A 22,965-nucleotide genomic window follows, 5' to 3' on the forward strand; every position below is an offset into this window, starting at 1 on the left:
GAGGGGGGAGAGACAGCATTAGGAGATATACCTAATGCTAAAGGAGGAGTTAATGGGTGCAGCAAACCAACCTGGCACATGGATACATATGTAACAAGCCTGCACTTTGTGCACATGTACCCTAAATCCTAAAGTATAATAATAATAAAAAAAAAGAAAATGTGGTACATATACACCATGGAATACTATGCAGCCATAAAAAAGAACAAGATCATGTCCTTTGCAGGAACATGGATGGAGCTGGAGGCCATTATCCTTAGTAAAGTAACACAGGAACAGAAAACTAAATACAACCTGTTCTAACATATAAGTGGGATCTAAATAAAGAGAACACGTGGACACTGAGGGGAACAACAGACACTGGGGCCTATTGGTAGATGAAGAGGTCCCCTAGGAGGGAGAGGATCATGAAAAATAACTAATGGGTACGAGGCTCAATACCCAGGTAATGAAATAATCTGTACAACAAACCCCCATGATACAAGTTTACCTACAAAGCAAACTTGCATATGTACACCTGAACTTAAAAGTCAAAAAATTAAATTCAATTAAATTGTGAAATGTTATCTTTTTTTAAGATAGGAGAAATAATTGTAGGCAGTCCGGTGCAGTGGCTCCCACCTGTAATCCTAGCACTTTGGGACGCCGAGGGGGGCAGATCATGAGGTCAGGAGTTCAAGACCAGCCTGGGCAACATGGTGAAACCCTGTCTCTACTAAAAATACAAAAATTAGCCAGGCATGGTAGCAGATGCCTATAGATCCCAGCTACTTGGGAGGCTGAGGAAGGAGAATTGCTTGAACCTGGGAGAAAGAAAAAAAAGAAAGAGAAAGAAAAAGAAAGAAAGAAAGAAAGGAAAGAAAGGAAGGAAGAAAGAAAAAGAAGGAAGGAAAGAAAGAAAGAAAGGTAGACTTGAGTGCTGATGGGAGTGATTCAGTAGAGAGTGCAAAAAACATTGATGGGTCTAGAGAGAGGTGAAGAATTGCTGGAGTGCCACCCTTCAGTAGGTGACTCAGGGTGGGATCAAGTGTGTAGACAGAGGATCTTGCTTTATATGGGGACATAGAATGCAAATCTTTCAGTAGTAGGCAGGAAGGTAAAATGTGTAAACTACATGTGCAGATACTGATGGGGAGAAAGATGTGGTGGGATTCTGGTGAAGTTCTCCCATGACTGCTCCAATTTTTTGTGTGAAACTGGAGGCCAGGTCTTCATTGGCAGATATTTACTTTTAATCATGTCATACCGACTTTCATGTTGACTACAACTTTGAGGCTAGAGAAGGAGGAATGCCTTCCCACAAGAGATTATATTTAGCTGAACTGTGGGGATGGGAGTAGGGGTGCAGGGCTCCCATGCATAAAAGCAGGCAAGCCTAATGGAACATTGGTCAATTTTTTCTGCCACTAAAGCACAGAGTGCATGTCTGGACAGAGATGGGAGAGGAGGCTGGAATGGTATTTAGGGCCAGATCACGTGATAACTTCAGCACAATTCAATATCTAACAGATAGTGATAATAAGGGGAGTAAAATAATACAATTTTCACTTTACAAATATAATTTGTTGGCCTCATGGTAAATGAATACCAGTGGAAAGAGAAATGCAAGTCAGGAAAATGGGTTAAGAAAATACTGCATTTGTGCAAATGGAATGTGTTGAGGACATAAACGAAGGCAGCAAGAGAAAGAGGAACAGCACAAAAGGAAGAGAATTCATTGAGATATACACATTAGAAAAGATGCAAACTGGTGGCTACTTGAATGTGGAGGTGAAAGAAAAGAAGTCATCCAGGATGAGAAGCCCTAAATTAGGTTACTAAGTGGATGATGGAGACATTGACTATGGTTAAGGTTGAAAATACAATTCAAAGAGAAAGTTGGAGATAGGGAAGAAAAAATGAGTTTGGTTTTAGACATTTGACCCCAAAGTACTTTGAAGTCATCCACAACAATAGCAGATTTCACGGAAGAGAGTTGGGCTAAAGACTTAAGTGTTGGAAACATCAATGTATAGTTGAGAGCACCCAGAAGAAATTACAGAATGAACCAAGAAATACAAGAGGCATATCAACAGTTAAAAGGGAGAAGTATCAATAAAGGGAACAGGAAGAAATGGCCAGGGAGGAAGAGAAGAACCAAATAAGGTGATGTCACGGAACTCAAGGAAAAGAGAGTTTTAGAAGGTGGGTGTGGGGTCAGGGGCAGTGGCTCGTGCCTGTAATCCCAGCACTTTGGGAGGCTGAGGTGGGCAGATCACTTGAGGTCAGGAGTTCAAGACAAGCCTGGCCAACATGGCAAAACCTCGTCTCTACTCAAAATACAAAAATTAGCTGGGCATGGTGGTGCATGCCTGTAATTCCAGCTACCCAGGAGGCTGAGGCAGGAGAATTGCTTGAACCCAGGAGACAGAGGTTGCAACCACTGCACTTCAGCCTGGGTGACGGAGTGACTCGGTCTTAAAATAAATAAATAAATAATAAAATAATGAAATAAAAGAAGGTAGGTGTGGTGGGGATAAGGGAGTTTAATACTATCAATCACAAAGTGAGGTTTGTCCATCAGAAAACACAGCGATCACACCTGCAGAAGCAATCCAAGCAGAGTTGTGGAGAGTATTCATTTATAGCATTCCCAGATCTGAACAGGTTTTTCTCTAATTCTTCATTCACCCTGAGGTTTAAATAGCTGAAAATGGCTTAAAGCTTCCCTTGGAATGAAGGAAGAAATGCACTGAGGTCAGACATTATTCAGCCAATGTAGGTGGGCTTCGTGCAAGGGGATGAGAGACTAGAGGTTTTCCTGGAGCTCATAACATGACACCATTGCTCACTATGTAGTGGCTCTTCCATTGTCAGATGTAGCCAGGCAGGGGGAGTGTTTCAGTGTGTTGGTGCTGCTTACAATGATTGCTGTCTGTTTATGGGTTTGTGGCCAAAAAGACTAATGTGTGGCCAGCCTCCTTCCCATGCTGGGCACATGTGCATATTGACGTGTGCTTGGCAGACGTATTCATGATTTGCACAGCCTGTTGTAATTTTCCTCTTATGTTCACAATCACTCTGTGGGTTTTACTCAAAAATAGCTATATCATTCCTTAGAGTTGTGTTCCAAGACTGCCTCTCTGCGCTATATTTTTTCTCATAATCACTAAAGGTGATTATTTCATGCTTTATGGTTTCCAAAACAAGTTCACATTCAATATATTTTATTCCAACCTCACAACAACTTTGTGAGATAGATGAGTAGTTGTTAATATTATTTCTCTTTTATGTATGAGAAATCCAGCCTCAAGGAAATAAAATAATTTAATGAAATTCAAACAGTTAATATTTGGAAACAATAACAGTAGCTAATTCTGCTATTGCATTTACCCTGTGCCAGCACAGTTCTATATGGTCTACATATTAATTTATATTGTAACTTATATAATCCTTTCAATAACCCTGCAACAGAAATGTCATTATTACCATATTTTACAGATGCAAAAACTCTGGCACAAACAAGATATATTCAGTAGAATAGAAGCAAACTCTTAGTTATTTGAATTTGGAGGATAAAAGGAAAGAAGTCCTCCAGGATATGAAGATCCCTAACTTACATTACTAACTGGATGGTGGAAGAGATCTTGACTATTGTCGATAAGGTTGGAGATACAGTTATAATAGCAAGTTGGGGGTAGGGAGGAAAAAGGGAGTTTGGTGTTACTTGTCCAAACTAATGAGTAATATAAGATGGATTCAAATTCAAGTAGTCTTATTTTCAAACCAGCTATACTGTCCTTGATCCTTACTTCCAACTAAACCGTAGTATTTTCCATATCGTATGGTCTTGGGCTTAACATAGCAATAAAGTGTTTCATATAGCACTTGCTGCTTGAGGTAATCTACTTTATCTAATTCCTTGAAAGTCACCTCAAATTCTACTTTTTCATTTTCCATATATATCAAGTCCATCAGAAGTGTAATAAGATAAGCAATATCTTATATATATATATAATATATATATAATAATATATAATATATATTATTATACCTTAAGTTCTAGGGTACATGTGCACAACCTGCAGGTTTGTTACATATGTATACATGTGCCATGTTGGTGTGCTGCACCCATTAACTCGTCATTTACATTAGGTATATCTCCTAATGCTATCTCTCCCCCCTCCCCCCACCCACAACAGGCCCCAGATTGTGAAGTTCCCCTTCCTGTGTCCATGTGTTCTCATTGTTCAATTCCCATCTATGAGTGAGAACGTGCGGTGTTTGGTTTTTTGTCCTTGTGATAGTTTGCTGAGAATGATGGTTTCCAGCTTCATCCATGTCCCTACAAAGGACATGAACTCATCCTTTTTTATGGCTGCATAGTATTCCATGGTGTTTATGTGCCACATTTTCTTAATCCAGTCTATCATTGTTGGACATTTGGGGTGGTTCCAAGTCTTTGCTATTGTGAGTAGTGCGGCAATAAACATATGTGCGCATGTGTCTTTATAGCAGCATGATTTATAGTCCTTTGGGTATATACCCAGAAATGGGGTGGCTGGGTCAAATGGTATTTCTAGTTCTAGATCCCTGAGGAATCGCCACACTGACTTTCACAATGGTTGAACTAGTTTACAGTCCCACCAACAGTGTAAAATTTCTCCACATCCTCTCCAGCACCTGTTGTTTCCTGACTTTTTAATGATCGCCATTGTAACTGGTGTGAGATGGTATCTCATCATGGTTTTGATTTGTATTTCTCTGATGGCCAGTGATGATGAGCATTTTTTCATGTGTCTGTTGGCTGCATAAATGTCTTCTTTTGAGAAGTGTCTGTTCATATCCTTCGCCCACTTTTTGATGGGGTTGTTTGTTTTTTTCTTGTAAATTTGTTTGAGTTCTTTGTAGATTCTGGATATTAGCCCTTTGTCAGATGGATAGATTGCAAAAATTTTCTCCCATTTGTAGGTTGCCTGTTCACTCTGATGGTAGTTTCTTTTGCTGTGCAGAGGCTCTTTAGTTTGATTAGATCCCATTTGTCAATTTTGGCTTTTGTTGCCATTGCTTTTGGTGTTTTAGACATGAAGTCTTTGCCCATGCCTAAGTCCTGAATGGTATTGCCTACGTTTTCTTCTAGGGTTTTTATGGCTTTAGGTCTAACATTTATGTCTTTAATCCATCTTGAATTAATTTTTGTATGAGGTGTAAGAAAGGGATCCAGTTTCAGCTTTCTACATATAGCTAGCCAGTTTTCCCAGCACCGCTTGTTAAATAGGGAATCCTTTCCCCATTTCTTGTTTTAGTCAGGTTTCATATGGAACCAAAAAAGAGACCGCATTGCCAAGTCAATCCTAAGCAAAAAGAACAAAGCTGGAGGTATCATGCTGCCTGACTTCAAACTCTACTACAAGCCTACAGTAACCAAAACAGCATGGTACTGGTACTGAAACAGAGATATAGACCAATGGAACAGAACAGAGCCCTCAGAAATAATACCACACATCTACAACTATCTGATCTTTGAGCAATATCTAATTTTTAAGACCTTGTTCTTTCCATCAAATGTTCAGTACCACTCAAAGAACTCAAAGTTGCTTGAGATGCTGGTTTTGAAATTTGAAGTAGTCTCAGAGCTCAGTCCTATGTGGGTTTTCTGTCTCTCACTTTCTTTCCTTCTCTTTCCTCTTTGATTTGTAGCATTTTCCAGCTTCCATGGTGTAAATACTTACATTATTGGTTATTTCCATCTACCAACATGATGTCTGCCACCTTGTGAAATTCCTGAAAGTTTAATTATCAGCTTTAATGCTATCTTAAGTGCTTTTTAGATAACACACTTAAAACTCCTATCAACATCCTTGTAAGGAATATTCTATTTATTAGCAATGTTTTACAGATGAGGAAACTGAGGTGCAAAAAGTAACTTGCTCAAAATCAAATAGGTACCTGGAGGCAGATAAGGACTTGGGCATGGGTGTAGCTTTCCCCTGCTCTTTTCTGCTATGCTATACTACCAGCCTCAAACATTGTGTTGACCTTTCAGCTTCATTCTGACCGTCTCTAAAAAAGAAGACTAAACTTCAGCCATTGATTCCAAAGTTCCCTACCTGGTTTTCTAGCCTCCCATCTCTCCATTCCATCTTAAAGGCTACTGACAAAACTCTTTCTAAAGAAAAGATCTGAACATATAAATCCCCTGCTCAAATATCTTCAGTTTGCTACTATATATAATATAAAGTTTTGCTACTACATATAAGATATGTTTTATCTGTGCTACTGTACAGATAAAACAGATTCCTCATCTGTGTACTCATGTCCTCTGTGATCAACTCTAAATGCCCTTTTTTTTAAAGTCTTTGTTACAGCTTCCCTGAAAGTTTCATCTGTTTCAAATATACCAAATTAATTGTGATTTCTAACAGGCTATGTGCTCTGTTGCGTTCACTGAATGCTAATCTCTCCATTAAATTCCTACTATCTTTGAAGGTCCTGTGCAAATGCCACTTTCTCTCTTACAAAGAGAAAGATGGTAGATCTTTGTAAGTTCCTCCCACATGCCCCCAGTGGGAATAATTTTTTTCTGCTTCCCAATTGTCCCACTACATGTGGCATATCATACCTCTATTATAGCACTTACAACAATATGTTTTTATTATAGTTATATTCTATAGAGTGGGAAATATGTCTGTCTCTCCTACAATAGAATGAGTCTTTGAGAGCCGGGGGCATGATCCACTCCTCTTTATATCTTTCCTACAGATCCTAGGAGAGTGTCTTGCTAATAGCAAGAGCTGAATAAATATGTGAATTTCATTGCTATATGGGATCAATGAAAATCTAAGTTTGGTGTAAACTGAGTATCCATTCTCATCTTTTCCAGATCATGGTGCACTATCCACCCTAGGTCATTCCCTGAGGACAGTAGTGTCGGCTTCCTCAGTCAACTAGGGAAGCAGCTTGGGGAAGCAACTAAGTCAACTAAGGAAGCAACAAAACACCTGTACTGTTGCCAAAATGGGGCACATTTGTAGGAGATCAGCAGCTAGCCAGGGGAAGTCCCATTTTAGTTCTGAGTCTTGGTCCTCTCCTCTTCCACTGACCTGAGGTGGTAATGATGCCTTCCACTGCTATCCTCTTCTTGGTCACAGACACAGCCACCTCCAGGACTGCAATTCCATTCTATAAGGTGGGATCTTCCACCTCATGAACTCAAAGCCTAAAACATCTTTGTCCACCCCACCCCTCCTTTGTGTCTCTGCTATCTCATTTTAAAGCCTACAAAAGGAAAACAGACCCATGTGTCCACCCTTCTAAGGTGCACAGTCACCTGAAAAGTCAATACTCCCTACCTACATGGCAAGATACGTAGAGTCGATATAGTGCCTCAGAGGACTCTCAGGCATGATCAAGGTGAGTTTCTGGGACTATTCTGGATAGACCGTGAAAAAGAAAAGAATAGCTCCGCTTCGATTGTGCACTCACCAATCCAATCCCCAGCAGGCATCTCCCTGTATTAATATCTCAACAGCAAGACTATTGGTATTTGGGGCTGGGTAATTCTTTGTTGTAGGGTCAATTCCATGTATTATATTAGGTTGGTGCAAAAGTAATACGATATTTACCAGCATTCTCAACCTCTACCCACCAGATGCCAGTAGCACTCCCTCCCTCAGTTGTTACAACTGAAAATGTCTCCACATCTTGTCAAATATCCCTTGGGTGACAAAATCTCCCCCAGTTGAGAACCATCAATGTAAGGCTTTCCTGGCACAAATTGCCACGTATGTGACCCCTGTAAGGCTGAGATTCCACTGGTCTCAGCTCCAGCCCTCCAACTGGCAGCCCAAAATCAGCTATACATCATCTTTGGGATTAGTGTCCATAGTTCAGCCCTGGCATGTGGATGTTCCTGGATGGCCGCCTCCACCGTGGGTGGCAAGGCTGTCAACTGCAATGCTGGAAGTAATTCCCAACAGAACAGAAGGTGAGAGGGGTGTGTCTCCAGTAGATGTTTTGTCCAGGTTGGGTACTATTCCTTTGAGAAGAATCTGTCTCTGCGGCTGGAACTCTGAACCAGTCCCCAGCAATGGGCTCAATGAAGTGGGGCAAATGAGGTCAACCCCGAGGCTCTTTTTCTAGTTGGACTGCATTGCTTTGTAGAGAATAGTTTTGAAAGGATTTCATTTTATGGAATCTTAGCCTAATTTCAAGCAACACAAGACATCCTCCTCAGCTGCTTTAAGAAAACTCCTCAACAGGCCAATAAGGCATTTGGGTTATGTATATAGCATATATTATTTTATTATGAAATTCCCATCCTCCTTAAACTACTCACACACACATACTTTTTTTAGCCCAAGTTCTTTTTCTTTTTGAAAGGCTTAATACATGTTTGTAAATGAAAATATCTCATCATTAAATATAAGAAAGTACAGAAATCGTTCACAAATCTCTCAATAGCTTGTTTTTCTGTAAAAGGTAACAGGACAAGTTTACATTATATTGGTGTTCAGAACATTTCTTTATGAAGCTTTTCCTTGGTGTTAAATGGCCTAAAGTACCATATGTTTCTTAATAAAAAGCCATGTAAAAACCTAAACTAATAAACTGAACTCAAAGAAAAGTTGCCCCAAGACGGCTCTAACTAAGCCTTTTTATGGGCTTGCCAACAATTTCAAGATTGTTTTAATGAAAAAAATTTATGTTCCTGTCTTTGTGGACCACAGCACACCAATTCCCTCCAACCCCCACCTCATTTACCCCCACCCCACTCCCCAGGCCCAGCCAATACTCCAGTGCCCTACAGAAGAGGTCACTCATACCTTGGCAAGCAGTTCACTAGAAGGGCTGAGCCATCTGGAAGCCCCTTAGTGTGTGCACATGCACATACACACACACACACACACACACGCACACCTCTTGAACGTGCACGCACACACACACGCACGCACACGTGGCCAAGCAGCCACTTCCAAGTCCTCTCCTGCTGACATTTCCAGGTACCACACTGCCAACTCCATGCCCACTCCTTCCTCTTCTGGGGCTATATCATGCAGAGTAAGCAGAGCTGGCTCTATGGCCCAGAGACTTTTACAGGGAGAATTCCTTGGAGCCCAGTCTAAGGAACCATCAGCATGTTTCCAGATTTAATGTTTCTCAATGTGTTGGAGGCAAGAGAGCATAGCCTTCGGACCAATATTCTTCATTCTAGATTGTGATTGCTCATTTGTTTGCTAGTCTGTTACTGAAGGGTAAATTCCTTGAAAGTGGGATTGTAATTTGTTGATCAAATGTAGTGCATAGCATAACGCCTGGCTTGTCAACAGGCCTTCAATCTATATACATTAGTTAGATTATTTTCAAACTAGAGTTTAGCCATGTACTGGTTATAAGTTAATAATATTTAAATGAAGGAATGGAAAAGAATATGTCAAGTAACTGCTACATGTAACTACTATGTGATAGAAGTTAATAAAGGATGGTTACTGTCTTAGTCCATTTTTGCTGCTATAACAAAATACCTGAGACTGAGTAATTTATAGGGAATAGAAATTTATTTCTCACAGTTCTGGAAGCTGGGAAGCACAAGATCAAGGCACCAGCAGGCTTGGTATCTGGTGAGAGCCCAGTCTGTGCTTCCGAGATGGTGCCTTGAATGTGGCATCTTCTAGGAGGGTAACAAATGCTGTCTCTGCACATTGTGGAAGGAGTAGAAAGGGCAAAAGTTCCTGGCTATTTCTCTCTAGGTCTTTAATAAGGCACTAATCCCATCTATGAGGGTGGAACCCTCATGACCTAATCACTCCCAAAAGGCCCCACCTCTTGATACTATTGCATTGGGAGTTAAATGTCAGCATGAATTTTGTGGGGGACACAAACATCCAAACTTAGCAGTCACCTGTATTTTTATTACTATTATTAATGCTACTGTGTGCACTTGAGGCAATTTACCCTCTCTAAACTTCCGCTCTTTCATCCATAAAATGTTTTATAATGCGTGCTTCCTTACTAGATTACCATGAGGAGGATTAAGAGGCCCCTAGTAAGTGCTCAATAAAAGGTTGATTCTTCTAGTTCTCTTTTCACAGTAGAAGTAACGACCACTGTGCTCTCTGCCAACCATCTGAGTAGATCACCACAGCTCCCTTGTTCAGCATTTGACATAACACTGCTATAACTCTTCAAAAGGAAGATGAAATTCCATAGCAGTCTCCTTCCCCTGTCTTATAGAGAGCAGAGAGAAGGAATCACCCTGGCTTAGGAGAAATATAGAGCAAATTTATGAAAATGTCTATTGATCATACAGTCACTCTTTTCATTTTTTCTTCTGCTGTTTTTTTTTATCCTTCTGACTCTTAATACATTTCTTTTTGCAAAATGCTAGCTTGTTTCTACACAGTTAATGAGAAAAAGAAAGCACTATTAACTCTCTAGTTTTGCAAAGATAGCAGGATATTTTTTAAGACCTGGTATCTGAGGGTGAACTTTCCTTGGAGTGGGAGTGAAAATGTAAATATTGGACTACTGTTGGGTGTGGCATCTCTTCCCACCTGTAACTATAACCCTAATAAAACAAGCAAAGACACCTGGGGCTTTTTTTTTTAATCTGTGGGAAGATTTTTGTATCTTGGATTTTCAAAACATTTTCATCTCTTACATGTTTGTCATATAGAAAAAAATGCATGTATGTGCTCTTGGCTGGTCACAGACAGACAAGCAAGATAATGGACAGCAGTCATAAGGATGAAATTCTGGGGCTTTATAGAAAGAACATGCCAGCAATTAGAATGTTGTAATAAAAGAAAGGAGCTGGCTAGAAGGCAGTGAGCTCATCACCCCTGGAAACGTGAAAGCAAAGATTGCATGACCTGATCAGAGATGCCACCGAAGAAAGTCTCCTTTTGAGTGGGGACTTGAACTAGATGACGGGTAACAAAATTGTAGATTTTTTGCCCCTGTGCTTAATATTATATAAAGTTGTTCTTATTTCTGACTTTCCATATCTACCCAAACTGAGTGAATGTATATACTTTTTGCTATAATCACACCTAAGGAGCTCAATATCAAATTGGTTTCTATCTCAACAAATGCCACCTGGCCAGGATGGAAAATGCCTTTCAGACAAGGGACTCTTACAGCTAAGGCCTTATTCTCCTAGCCCCCTTGTCTTGCCTGGCCAAATTTACCTTTTTTTCTTCTCCTTTTATCATCAGACTAGTTTCCTCCCCTCTCTGGTTTTCATCTACGTGAAAAGGTTCTGACCCTTGACTTCTCTTGACTCCTCTTGACTCCAGGTCCCTGCACATGCCCTGATTTTTGTTTGTCTGCTTGGTGTCTGAATTTCTGCTTTTCCTTGATCTTAATTTATATTTGTGCCCAATTCCTAACTACCTGAAAACTTGCTATGATGGTTAAGTGACTGAACTCTGCATTAGGCTGGGTTCAAATTCTGTTTCTTGCTAACTGGCACACTCTGAGCAAGTTGCTTTATTCTGGACAAGTTACTTTATTCTTCTTTATGCTTTGTTTTTCTTATTAAAAAAATAATTATAGTACCTATGTAACGGAGGATTGGCACACAGTCTATGACCAATAAATGTTACCGCAATTATGATTTGATGAAGACCCCAATTCAGCCTATATTCTCTGGTCCCAGCTTCCTAATTCTCCCAGTTCTGACACATTAACCACTATCCCAATACAGACAAAATCTTAATTTAGGCTTCCCCTTGCTCAACAGAATGAATATGTTCCAGCTAAGTTGGTTATAAACACCTTTTCCATAAACTCAGTCCTATTTTGTCATTAAATTGCATCCTAAAATTGAAAACACAATTTTCTCAAAAATATTTTGGACCCTGTATATAGTGAAGTTGGACCTCAGAGTTCATAACATCTTTTAAAATGAAAAATGATAACTTACCAGCGAGATATTGTCTATATTTGAAACAGTTGTCACAATCACACACTGTTTGCATAGTTACAACGGGGACAAGAGAGCAAGCACAAGACACATGTAGCCCCCAGATTCCATCCATCTATGAGGTACAATCTTTTAGAATGAATGTGTGACTAAATTCATGAATTTGTGAGTTTAGAAGTCTATCCAGCAAAGTGAGATCATTTGTCAGTGTTGCAAAATCACTACTCACTACTATGTTTAGCATTATTATTCTGTCTCAGGACAGCCAAGTTAAAGAGAACCAGATATCATATGGGTCCAGACAAGAGAGCCGTGGAAACGTTTTTGATGAAACAGGCGCAGTGCACTCTTGTTAGCCATTGGCTGTTTCCTGAATATGTCCATCAATCTAAAATTCACCAGACTCCTGGAAACAGGACTTGAACCAAACCTAACTCCAAACCAATCTTCAAATAGAACTGAACCCAAATGTTAATGTTTCACTAAACCATGAACTGAAGCAACTTTCCCTGGGGAAGAAAAAAAATACCTACTAAAGCAGTTTGATTTGAAGCCAAAACTATATGTTTTATGAAACTATTGAACTGGGACAAAAATCAGATCAAAATATTCCCTGAACTGAATTTAAACTAAACTAAATTTTTATTTCTTTCAAACTGAATCCCTGGCTACAAATAAGGATTACTTTAGTGCATATGATATTTCATTTAATCCACATATAGCTTACATATAGCATTTCTTAGGTAAATTCTCTTCTCAGCGTCAACGTTCTTCTTTATACAAAGGTGACAATGATTACTACCTATTTCAGTAGAATTATTCAGGGTATTACATAAAATTAGCAAGTATTTCGGCTGTCATCATCATCATTACAGTCTGATCTACATTGTATTCAGTACACATGGGGTCAACTTTGGGTTTTTAAGTCCGATATGTTCACTGGCCACCAGAGGGCAGCAAAAAGGTAAAAACCCTTGCTGGAACTTACTGTGGAACTTGTCCTATTTATAAGGACAAGCACTGAGGACTTACTATGTGCCAAACAGTGTTCTAAGCACCTTACATATATTAACACATTTAATCCTTAAAGCAATGCATTGAGGTGACTTCTGTTATTTGCACAGAGCAGATGAGGTGAAGAAATTTGTCCAAGATCACACAACTAGCAGGTAGCTGAGCCAAGATTTGAACCCAGCCAATCTGGCTACAGAGCTACAGAGCCCCCACTCTAAATCTCCGACTGCTATCTGATATTCTGTTTAGAGGATGCTAACCCGGAAGAGGTTCAGATCCTGGCCTTGTGTGGTTCAGATCCTGGCCTTGTGTGGTTCAGATCCTGGCATGGGTGGAACTGCAACCCAGGATGACCTTATAAAGTCTGTCCACAGTCTAGGACCTGGAGTAAAAAGAGTCAAAACTTGAGCCAGAGGACTGTAATGTTGTCAACAGTACTGTTAGGGGATTAGTAAAGGCACAAGCATTAACCAAGTCAATGGGAGAAGGTTCAGCGAGGGGGCAGGAGATGGGATTCAGGTATAAATGTAGGAAAATGATCAGGACAGTTCCCCTTGACCAAGAAAAAAAAAATTATTCTCGTGGTGGCTTAGTCCAACTGGCTCATCCTTCTGAAGCTGCAGTACGTCCTGGGACTTAAAGAGCCAATACTAGCAAGACCACAGGGAGCTGACTCAGTTCCATTTTCACAGCCATTTCCATCTCCTATTTTTTGTTTATTTTATGAAAAAAAAAAAAACAAACCTGTCATTCTGGTCATCGACACAGCCAAGCACCTTTCAGAATAACAGGCCATACTAACCTCCCAACATCTTCATTTCCCAAGCCCTCCTCAACACACTCACAGTCTTTCCTCACCACCTCACTGAAACTAACCTTACCAAGGTTACCAGTCATCTGAAAAATGCCAAATCCAGCAGCTACTTGTGCATCTTTTCAGATGTGCCTGCAGCATTTGATATTGTCAGCCACTCTGTATTCATGAAATCCTCCTGCCTTCGTTTGAAACTCCTTGACCGGCTATCCTCAATCCTGGATCTACCCCTGCTGCTTGGAAGACCATTTTTTAAAGTCTGACTCCTTTTTTCCACACCTCTTGGCAAAAATAATGCAAAGGCTTCTAACTGGTCTCCCTACCGCCAATCTGGACTCTCGAATCCATCTTCAACATTGCTGCAGAGAGGACTTCTAAAATACTAACCTGATTGTGTTTCTCCTTTGCTTCAAATCATTCGATGGTTGCTGTTTCCCATTTCATGGAAGTTATTTACCATGATATTCAAGATTCCTTTTGGCTTCTTGCCTACTCTTCCATGTGGTTCTAGCAATGCACCTACATGTGCCCTTTTTCTACTCATGCTACTCAGTCATTCAAATTCTCATAGCTTCTCAAGCCTCTTTTCCTTTGCATCTTTCAAATTTTGGCTCAATCATCTCTTTTGCCTTCTATAAAGACTTCCCCAAAATCTTATCCATAGACAGAGATGCTCCAGCACCCAGGAGGCACTGGATGGCTGCGGCTCATTCACACCATAAGCTCCTGTGCCAGTCCCTGACCTCCTTGAGTAAGGTACCATGTGGGATTTGGTATCTGCAGCACCTAACACAGACAGACACTTAATATGTGTCCTAAGGAGTGAATACATTTTCTTAAGAGAAAACAGGGGAATGATGAAACTGAGATATAAGGACAGATACATTTGTGCTTACAAAATGTGAGATGACTTGAATCAGAATTCTGACTTTGAATATATCTCATTAGTTCTTACGGATTGGAGGGACAGAGGCAATGGTGCAAGATATGTATCATAAGTCAAGTAGTAGTCATCATATTGATTTTACTTCATCAATGGGAAGGCAATGAGAATATTAATTAAAACTAAAAGGGGCAGGTCGAACAGTGGGCCCAGCTCAAGTACCACCAGTCCAGGCGCAGAGAGCAGCCTGCAGGACTGGCTTTTCTCTCCACCTGCCACTCAGCAGAGCAATCCCTGACAGTTCACCAAGGGGCATAAAATGTACTTTCTGGGTAACAAGGCATTTAGCATATTTGACTAGAATCATGTGGACCAGATTTTTTTGTTTGTCTGTTTGCTTTGCTTGCCAAAGGGAGTAGAATCTGCTCATTCTGCCTCACTCCTATCTCCTAACTTAGTAGTAATTTAGTAGTCTGAGAAAATGTGTATGTGTAGCTTCCCCAGTTATTTAGTAAAAGTTCAGAGAAACACCACCATTGCTCTAATCTGTTGTCCTAGCAGAGAAATGGGCTACAGCCAGAAAAGGCAGAGACACCTCAGGCAGTGCCCTTGAGGCACCTGCTCACCTGCTGAGTCAATTTTTATTTTTTGCTTTGACTCCAAGGGCTATGAGAGGGAGATAAATGTACACTTCCAGCTCTTCCCCAGTCTATTCTCTGACCATAAGATAGGCTTCTCTGATTTGGGGTGAGACAGGAAAGAGAGCAAGGCAATCTTCTATTCTATTATTGTAAGTCACCAATGCAGAGTATTTCATTCCTTCCCATGGGACTTACCCCCAGTTTCCAGTGCTGCATGGTGATTATGCACATGGACTTGGGGTTCAACTTTTTGGTTTCAAATCCCAGCTCTTCAAGTTATTAGTCATGTGACTTTCAGACAAGTTATTTAACCCCTCAGGTCCTCAGAGCTCCCAATTCTAACACAGGGATAATAACACCTTCCTCAGAGAGTAGCTCTAATGAGAAAACGCCTGTAAAATGCTTGGCATCAAGCCTGAATCAGCACTTTGTAAATGTGAGCTGTTATTATTTAAATTCTTGGTCTAAATTCTTAGAAACTGAATTGGCTTTCAAGAAGCTCCAAAATCAGTCCAAGCTCAGTGTGCCTTCACATCTGGCCTAAAAGCATTTGGAGATCTCAGGATGGCAGCCATGACAGCAATGGCAGAGGACCATGTCAGTTGAGGAGAAAGAGCAGATCTGCTCCCTGTGGCGGAAGGTAATCGCTCTTGCAATCACAAGCAATTTTTGCTACTGTCAGCATTACTGAGCCAATGTTGATCTGGACGGGAAAGCTGGATCACTCTTAGTTTGTTCATATATAAGCCAATCTATCAACAAAGTTCCAAATGCCCCCTCTTCTGAGTGATGAGGTAACAAAGGAGTTGACAGGCCAGGTCATCAGGTCTGAAATCCTGCATCCCACTGCATACTGCATGCCCAACATCAGATCAAAGTGAAAAATAAATCATGAGAGAATTGAGCCAACTTTCCATGTGCAAGACTAAACATAATTTGATTTTTAAATTTCAGACCAAGTTCTCAGGCTTGACCACTGGAAAAATTCTTTCTGGATTTTCTTCTTTAAAGTCAGAACTAAAGATCATAGAAGAAATAAAGATGTTGTTTTCATAGCCACTCTCTTAAGTGTGATCTCCTTCCTGTAGATGTAAAGTAGACTAGTCAACAGAGGGACACCAGTAGAGAAGTAAGGAGAGGTTAATAAAAGCACTTTGGAAATCTTCCCAGATTTTACAACTTCAGCTCTTTTAAAGTAATCTCTTAGGGGAGGTGCTGGAAAACCACTACAAGGGCATTTTCACTAACACAGATCACCCAAAATGAAATGAAGAATGCATTTCAGCAACAAGAACAATAACAAATCTAGGCCTTCAACCCAAGCCTCAATATCAGTGTGACTGATAGAGATAGTATATCAGTCAAGATTCTCTCAGAAGCAGAGGGAAAGGATATATATACATACACACATGTGCAAACACAAGTGTCTCTACATGTATCCTGTGGTTCTGCTTCTCTGAGTCCTGATCCATATATAAACTGATACATACCATTACAGGGATTTGACCTGGAACTTGAAGTCCACAGGGCAGGCGGTTAGGAAGGGAAGATGAATGTAAAGTAGGGGAGAATCCACAAGCATGAGCTAGACCTCTGCAAGGACAGACTGAACCCATGCCAGTCTTGTCACCTCTGACTCTAGTGGTATGGATGGCTGGGATCCTTCATTACGGAGCTAAACATGTCTACTCTCCCAGGAGTTGAAGAAGCTGAAGGAGGACTGAGGGGACTGTGAAGTAGTTGCAAGCCTAGCTACTACCTCACACCATTGAAAGGAGTCAGCCGATTAGTGATAACATGCTGAGCTAAAAAATGGCGGCTGCTTCACTTCCCTCCTCCAAATCTCCCACTTCCTCTTGTGGCCCACCCTTTCTGGAAACAGAAAGGGGAATTCTGGGAAGTGTAGTTCAGCTTTGCCACAATGACACTTTATGCAGCCACCACAGGTAAATGTTAGACCTCTTTGCCCCTTTCTGTGTAACTCCTCTTTGGGGAATGGCTTCCAGTCTAGAATGGTTTCAAAGTCCGTAGAATAAAGATTATATTCTTAATTCATCACATCAGTCACAAACTAAAAAATAATTGTTTTAATTTCAAAAGTAATTTGAATATTCAGAACTTTTAGTTGAATTCTCGAGCCCAAGACCATTATAAAGTCTATAGGAAAAGTTAATCTATTATGTCAAGACCCCCTTAGTCCTATACATGTGCATGCACATAATCTGTAGTCCATAAACATCATTCCACAAGTTCTAGTTTCATGTATTTTCAATATTTGGTAAATGTTAGATCTTGGCCAGAATGTTCAGTGTGAAGTAAATGTGCCTGTCCTTGCTGTCCACCTGAGCACCTGTGCCCTTCAGATTGAGAGATCACTTTGCCTGACCACGTCATCTGGAAAGCATCAAACCTCGGCTGCTCGGCTGCTCTTTAAAGTTATGTGTCTCTTAGTTTTATTATAACCACAGAGTATTGGGATCTTAGAGGTGAACAATACCATTTTAACTAACTCTTTAAAATAGAAACAAAAATGTAGGAAGCAATCACATGGCAATATTAAATATTTCTTTCATTATATTTTATAATAATTCTCAAGCACTGGTAATCATAAAAGTCTTCATAATGTGTTTGTTGAGACCAGTAATCAGTGCAGGATGGAATTTTCAATATAATGCAGGCAGCCCAGGTTTGATGGAACACTGCCCTTTTGCCGGAATATAAACTTGACTCTTTCTTTAAGGCATTGAGGTAGTAAAACACAAGAGAACTTCCTAATGGAAATGAGACCAGTCTCATTAAATTAAATGAGAGCATTTAATGTGGGTGAAAGTGATTTAAAATTCACACACCTCCTGCAAATATGTTCTTGATTTACTTTTTAAAGAGTAAAATGGGTTTAGTAAATATTGCTAGTTATAATAAATCATAAAACATTTAAACACCGATTTGTCAAATGTAGTTTACATGAACTAGCACTTAGCATTATTTATGCCAGACTGAATGAAATGGCTGATATGTTAGCAGGGTTTTCAGCCAGTTAGGAAACATGCAGTGAGAAAAACATTGTTCTGGGTGGTATGTTGGTTATAGAAAATTACACGACACCACATTATCCCCAAAGTGCTTACCATCTGGATAGGGTACTCAATCTTCAATACATGGCAGAATATGAGACGAGCCTGTATACACCAGCTCTGTTTCAGTTAAACCAACCAATCAAAATTACCCACTCTTATCTAATTCTACCCATCACCCATAGCTGGACACCGTCCATTAAGAAAGCTCCAGCCCTCTAAAACTGTTGACCTGAACCTATCTCATTCCATCTTGTGCTCTGCTTCTAACACTTAAGTTTTCAGCAGCAGATGTCTTGTCTTGGATGGCTTTACGATCTCTTCTGGGACCAGCCCTGTGTTCCACTCTTTAAATATGACTGTTTCTTATAACTTAGATACATAGAACTTGAGTCATTCTGTAATGTCCCAATGCAATTCAATTCACACTCTGGGACTGTACCATAATGCAGGCTGATTTGACTAATGCATTGCCTAATCTGCCCCTGTTCTAACAATTGCATAGATTCATAAAGGTGCCATGGGGATTTTCATCTTTCTTCAGAAATTAAGGTAGGTCACAGAGGAAAGGAGAACAGTATGATCAGTGGAAATTTATTCCCCTTGCATGATGATACACTGAAGTTCTCAGATGAGAGGACTTCACCAGGAGAACAGACCAGTTGCAATGTTCAAGTGCTTCCTAAAATTATAAATAATGTCTTCCTCCTTAGCATGGGCACAAATTTGTCATCGTGGGCAGAGCATGATTTCAACTATCAGTGGCAAATGCCCTGGTATAGTCCCTCACCTCCCAGTTATTTCATAATGTGCAGCATATATACTTTGTTTTATCTGTTACTCTTTCATCTGTTAGCTCTATTGTCAAGAACTCAAGATTGGTGATTTTCATCCAGAGACTTTATCATAAGGGCTTGAATTCTAGGAGAGAGGAGTTATGTTGTAAGGAGAAGAGGTCAGATATGGTTGTAAAGTTTGAGTTGGTATGCTTAGAGTCAGGAGATATAAGAGGAAATGTATCCTCTTACATGGAGATTTAGAATTGGGGCAATATCACGTTGTTAAATCATTTTTTTCTGTTAGTGTCCTATGACTTTTTAATAGACATCAAGTCTTTTTAAAAGTATTATTCAATGATAACAGCAGGTCAGCATCTGGTTGGCCAGGATTTGCTAAATCTGAGGGTTTAAGGTTATTTTCCACTGCAGCCTTACTCAACAGGGCGTTTTGTGGGGTAGAAAGACCCTGGAACTCTAGGAGTAGGGGAAGAGGTGCAGAACATTACATCATTGGAAAAAGAGGACTGAGAATCCAAGCAGGGGAAGTCTGTTAACCAAAGGAACTCAGCCTCTGTATAAAATGTGTGTCCACCCATCCCCAGACCTTTGCTCTGCTATATTTTTTCATTTCTTTCTCTCTGGTGGCAAATATATAAATGATTTAACTTATAGGCTGGCCATAGGATCCCTTTTATCCAGGGCTACAAATTTCAATAGGAAACTACGTTAAGACCTAGGCTTGGTTATAGCCCAGTCAGACTTTCTTTCATGGTCTAGTCTTGAGGATGTATTGTGTTCTCATCCCAAAAATTACACTGTAGCCAACATCTCTGGTGCCTGTTTCACTGCTCCTTGACTCACCTTTGACTTCAGCTGTAGCTCTGGTGAATATCTCCAACTCCCTTTGCACTGCCAGCACCCATCTCAACAATGTGCCTGGTTTCTTTACACATTCTAACCCCAGGGCCTTCCCCATTGCCAAGGGGGTTTGAGTGGTATAGGAGCAAAGGCAGCCTGGGAGTACAGAGGAGTTGATGTTCCCCAAGAAAACTCAGCTTCCAATACTTTTGATTTATAATTCTATATACTTTTTAGAGATCACAGAAGAATCAAATTCCATTTTTTTCTTTCTTCTACCCTGTTCTTCCTCCTGATGTGTCTCACTCCCCACAACTACCTCATATTGTTTTATCTAATTACTTTCTAAATAAACTACCTGCATACAAGTACTAGTCTCCTGTTCTGATTTAGGAGAAGCCAAATTGGTGCCCATACTAAGCCAGAAATCCTCCCTTTTTCTTTCCCAAAGAGTGTGTGTGTGTGTGTGTGTGTGTGTGTGTGCACGCGCACAAAAGAAGCATACACTTCTCAAAAGCTATCACAATATTTTGAAGCAGGACTTCTCTCAAGTTTTAGGGTATGATAATTTGTCTTTAAAGGAGTAGGGAACATTTGTTTCTTCCCTTGAAGGATTAATTGCTATGGGAATTGCCCTTCTAATTGAAATCTGGAATATATATATATATCTCTTATCAGACATTGGCCAACAAGCAGCATGGCACTGATTCCTGACAAAAGGGAAGAAGATCAGGTGGGCCTTGCAATGCAAAAGCTTACTGCCTGGAGGCAGTTTCTGGAATGCAGCTCAGAGAGTGTTAACCGCACAGCCTACAAATCTTGCTTAAACGAGGAAATGGTGTATCTCAGGAGGCTGTAATGTCTTGGATTTGTAAGGGCAAATACTAGCGAAGACGAAGATGCACAGAGTGAGAGCTCTGAAAATATTCAGAGGGTCCCCTTGAGTCTTGGTTGAGTAGTCAGCGTACATACGAGTAGAAATTCCCTGAGGCCGGGAAAAGAAATACTGGAACAAAGTAGACCAAACAATCTCTAGGGCTCAGAAAGGAAAGCCATCGTGAAGAAATGTTGTAGTCCACAGAGAATTTGATACAGCCCTCAGAAGTCTTTCACCTTTGTAGGAGAACTGAATTATCCTTAGAAAAAAGGATACTCTAGACCTGACTTAATAGAAATTAAAAGCATGCCAGAAGTGGATCAAACTGACCCAAAATAACTGTATATCAGAACAAAACCCAACTCTCCAAAAGAATACAACAAAACACATCACTCAAAGTGTAAAACTCACAATGTTAGTATCCAACCAAAAATTAACAGACATGCAAAGAAGCAAAGGGAAACCACAATTCAGGGACAATCCAATCATTATAAACAGGCCTAGACATGACAGAGAGGATAGATTAGCACACAGGATCTTTAAAAACTATTATAAATATTAAAAACATTCTTGCAGGGCGTGGATTACAATCCCAGCACTTTGGGAGGCCAAGGTGGGCAGATCTCGAGGTCAGGAGTTCGAGACCAGCCTGGCCAACATGGTGAAACCCTGTCTCTACTAAAAATACAAACATTAGCAGGGTGTGGTGGTGGGCGCCCGTAATCCCAGCTACTTGGGAGGCTGAGGCAGGAGAATTGCTTGAACCCAGGAGGTTGAGGTTGCAGTGAGGTGAGATCGCGCCACTGCACTCCAGCCTGGGCAACAGAGCAAGATTCCATCTAAAAAAAAAAAAAAAAAAAAATTCAAGAATGTGAATGGAAGTATTAACATTATTGGGAGAGACATAGAAGACATTTACAAATAACAAAATGGAACATGTAGAAATTAAAAGTGCCTGAATGAAAATACACTGGATGAGATTAATATCTGTCTAATATCTTAGACACTGAAGAAAAGATCAATAAACTTGAACAAATAGCAATAGAACCTATACAAATGACACACAGAGAGAAAGAAAAAAGTTGTAGGAGTCTCCATGATATCTATTACAATAGCAAGTGGTCTCATATAGGTATAATGGGATTCTTCAAAGAGGATGAAGAGATTTTAAAAATTTGAAAAAATCTGAAAAAAAACAGTTAAAACTGTTCTAAATTTTATAAAAACTATAAACCTATAGGATCAAAAAGATCAATAAATATCACATAAAATAAACATAACAGAAATGAAACTAAGGCACATAGTAATGTGTCCAGAATTGGTGGGTTCTTGGTCTCACTGACTTCAAGAATGAAGCCGCGGACCCTCGCGGTGAGTGTTACAGCTCTTAAGGCAGCGCGTCTGGAGTCATTCGTTCCTCCCGGTGGGCTCGTGGTCTTGCTGGCTTCAGGAGTGAAGCTGCAGACCTTTGCGGTGAGTGTCACAGCTCATGAAAGCAGTGTGGACCCGAAGAGTGAGCAGTAGCAAGATTTATTACAAAGAGCGAAAGAACAAAGCTTCCACAGTGTGGAAGGGGAGCCGACCGGGTTGCCACTGCTGGCTCGGGCAGCCTGCTTTTATTCTCTTATCTGGCCCCACCCACGTCCTGCTGATTGGTAGAGCCAAGTGGCCTGTTTTGACAGGGCGCTGACTGGTGCGTTTACCATCCCAGAACTAAACATAAAAGTTCTCCAGGTCCCCATCAGATCAGTTAGATACAGAGTATGGACACAAAGGTTCTCCAAGGCCCCACCAGGGCAGCGAGACACAGAGTGTCGATTGGTGCATCCACAAACCTCGAGCTAGACACAGGGTGCTGATTGGTGTGTTTACAATCCCTGAGCTAGACATAAAGGTTCTCCACATCCCCACTAGACTCAGGAGCCCAGCTGGCTTCACCCAGTGGATCCTGCACTGGGGCTGCAGGTGGAGCTGCCTGCCAGTCCCGCGCCGTGCGCGCGCACTCCTCAGCCCTTGGGTGGTCGATGGGACTGGGTGCTGTGGAGGAGGGGGTGGCGCTGGTCGGGGAGGCTCAGGCCGCACAGGAGCCCATGGAGGGGGTGGGAGGCTCAGGCATGGCG

This window comes from Hylobates moloch, unplaced genomic scaffold (genome assembly GCF_009828535.3).
Source record: "Hylobates moloch isolate HMO894 unplaced genomic scaffold, HMol_V3 SCAFFOLD_9, whole genome shotgun sequence".
Lineage (NCBI taxonomy): Eukaryota > Metazoa > Chordata > Mammalia > Primates > Hylobatidae > Hylobates > Hylobates moloch.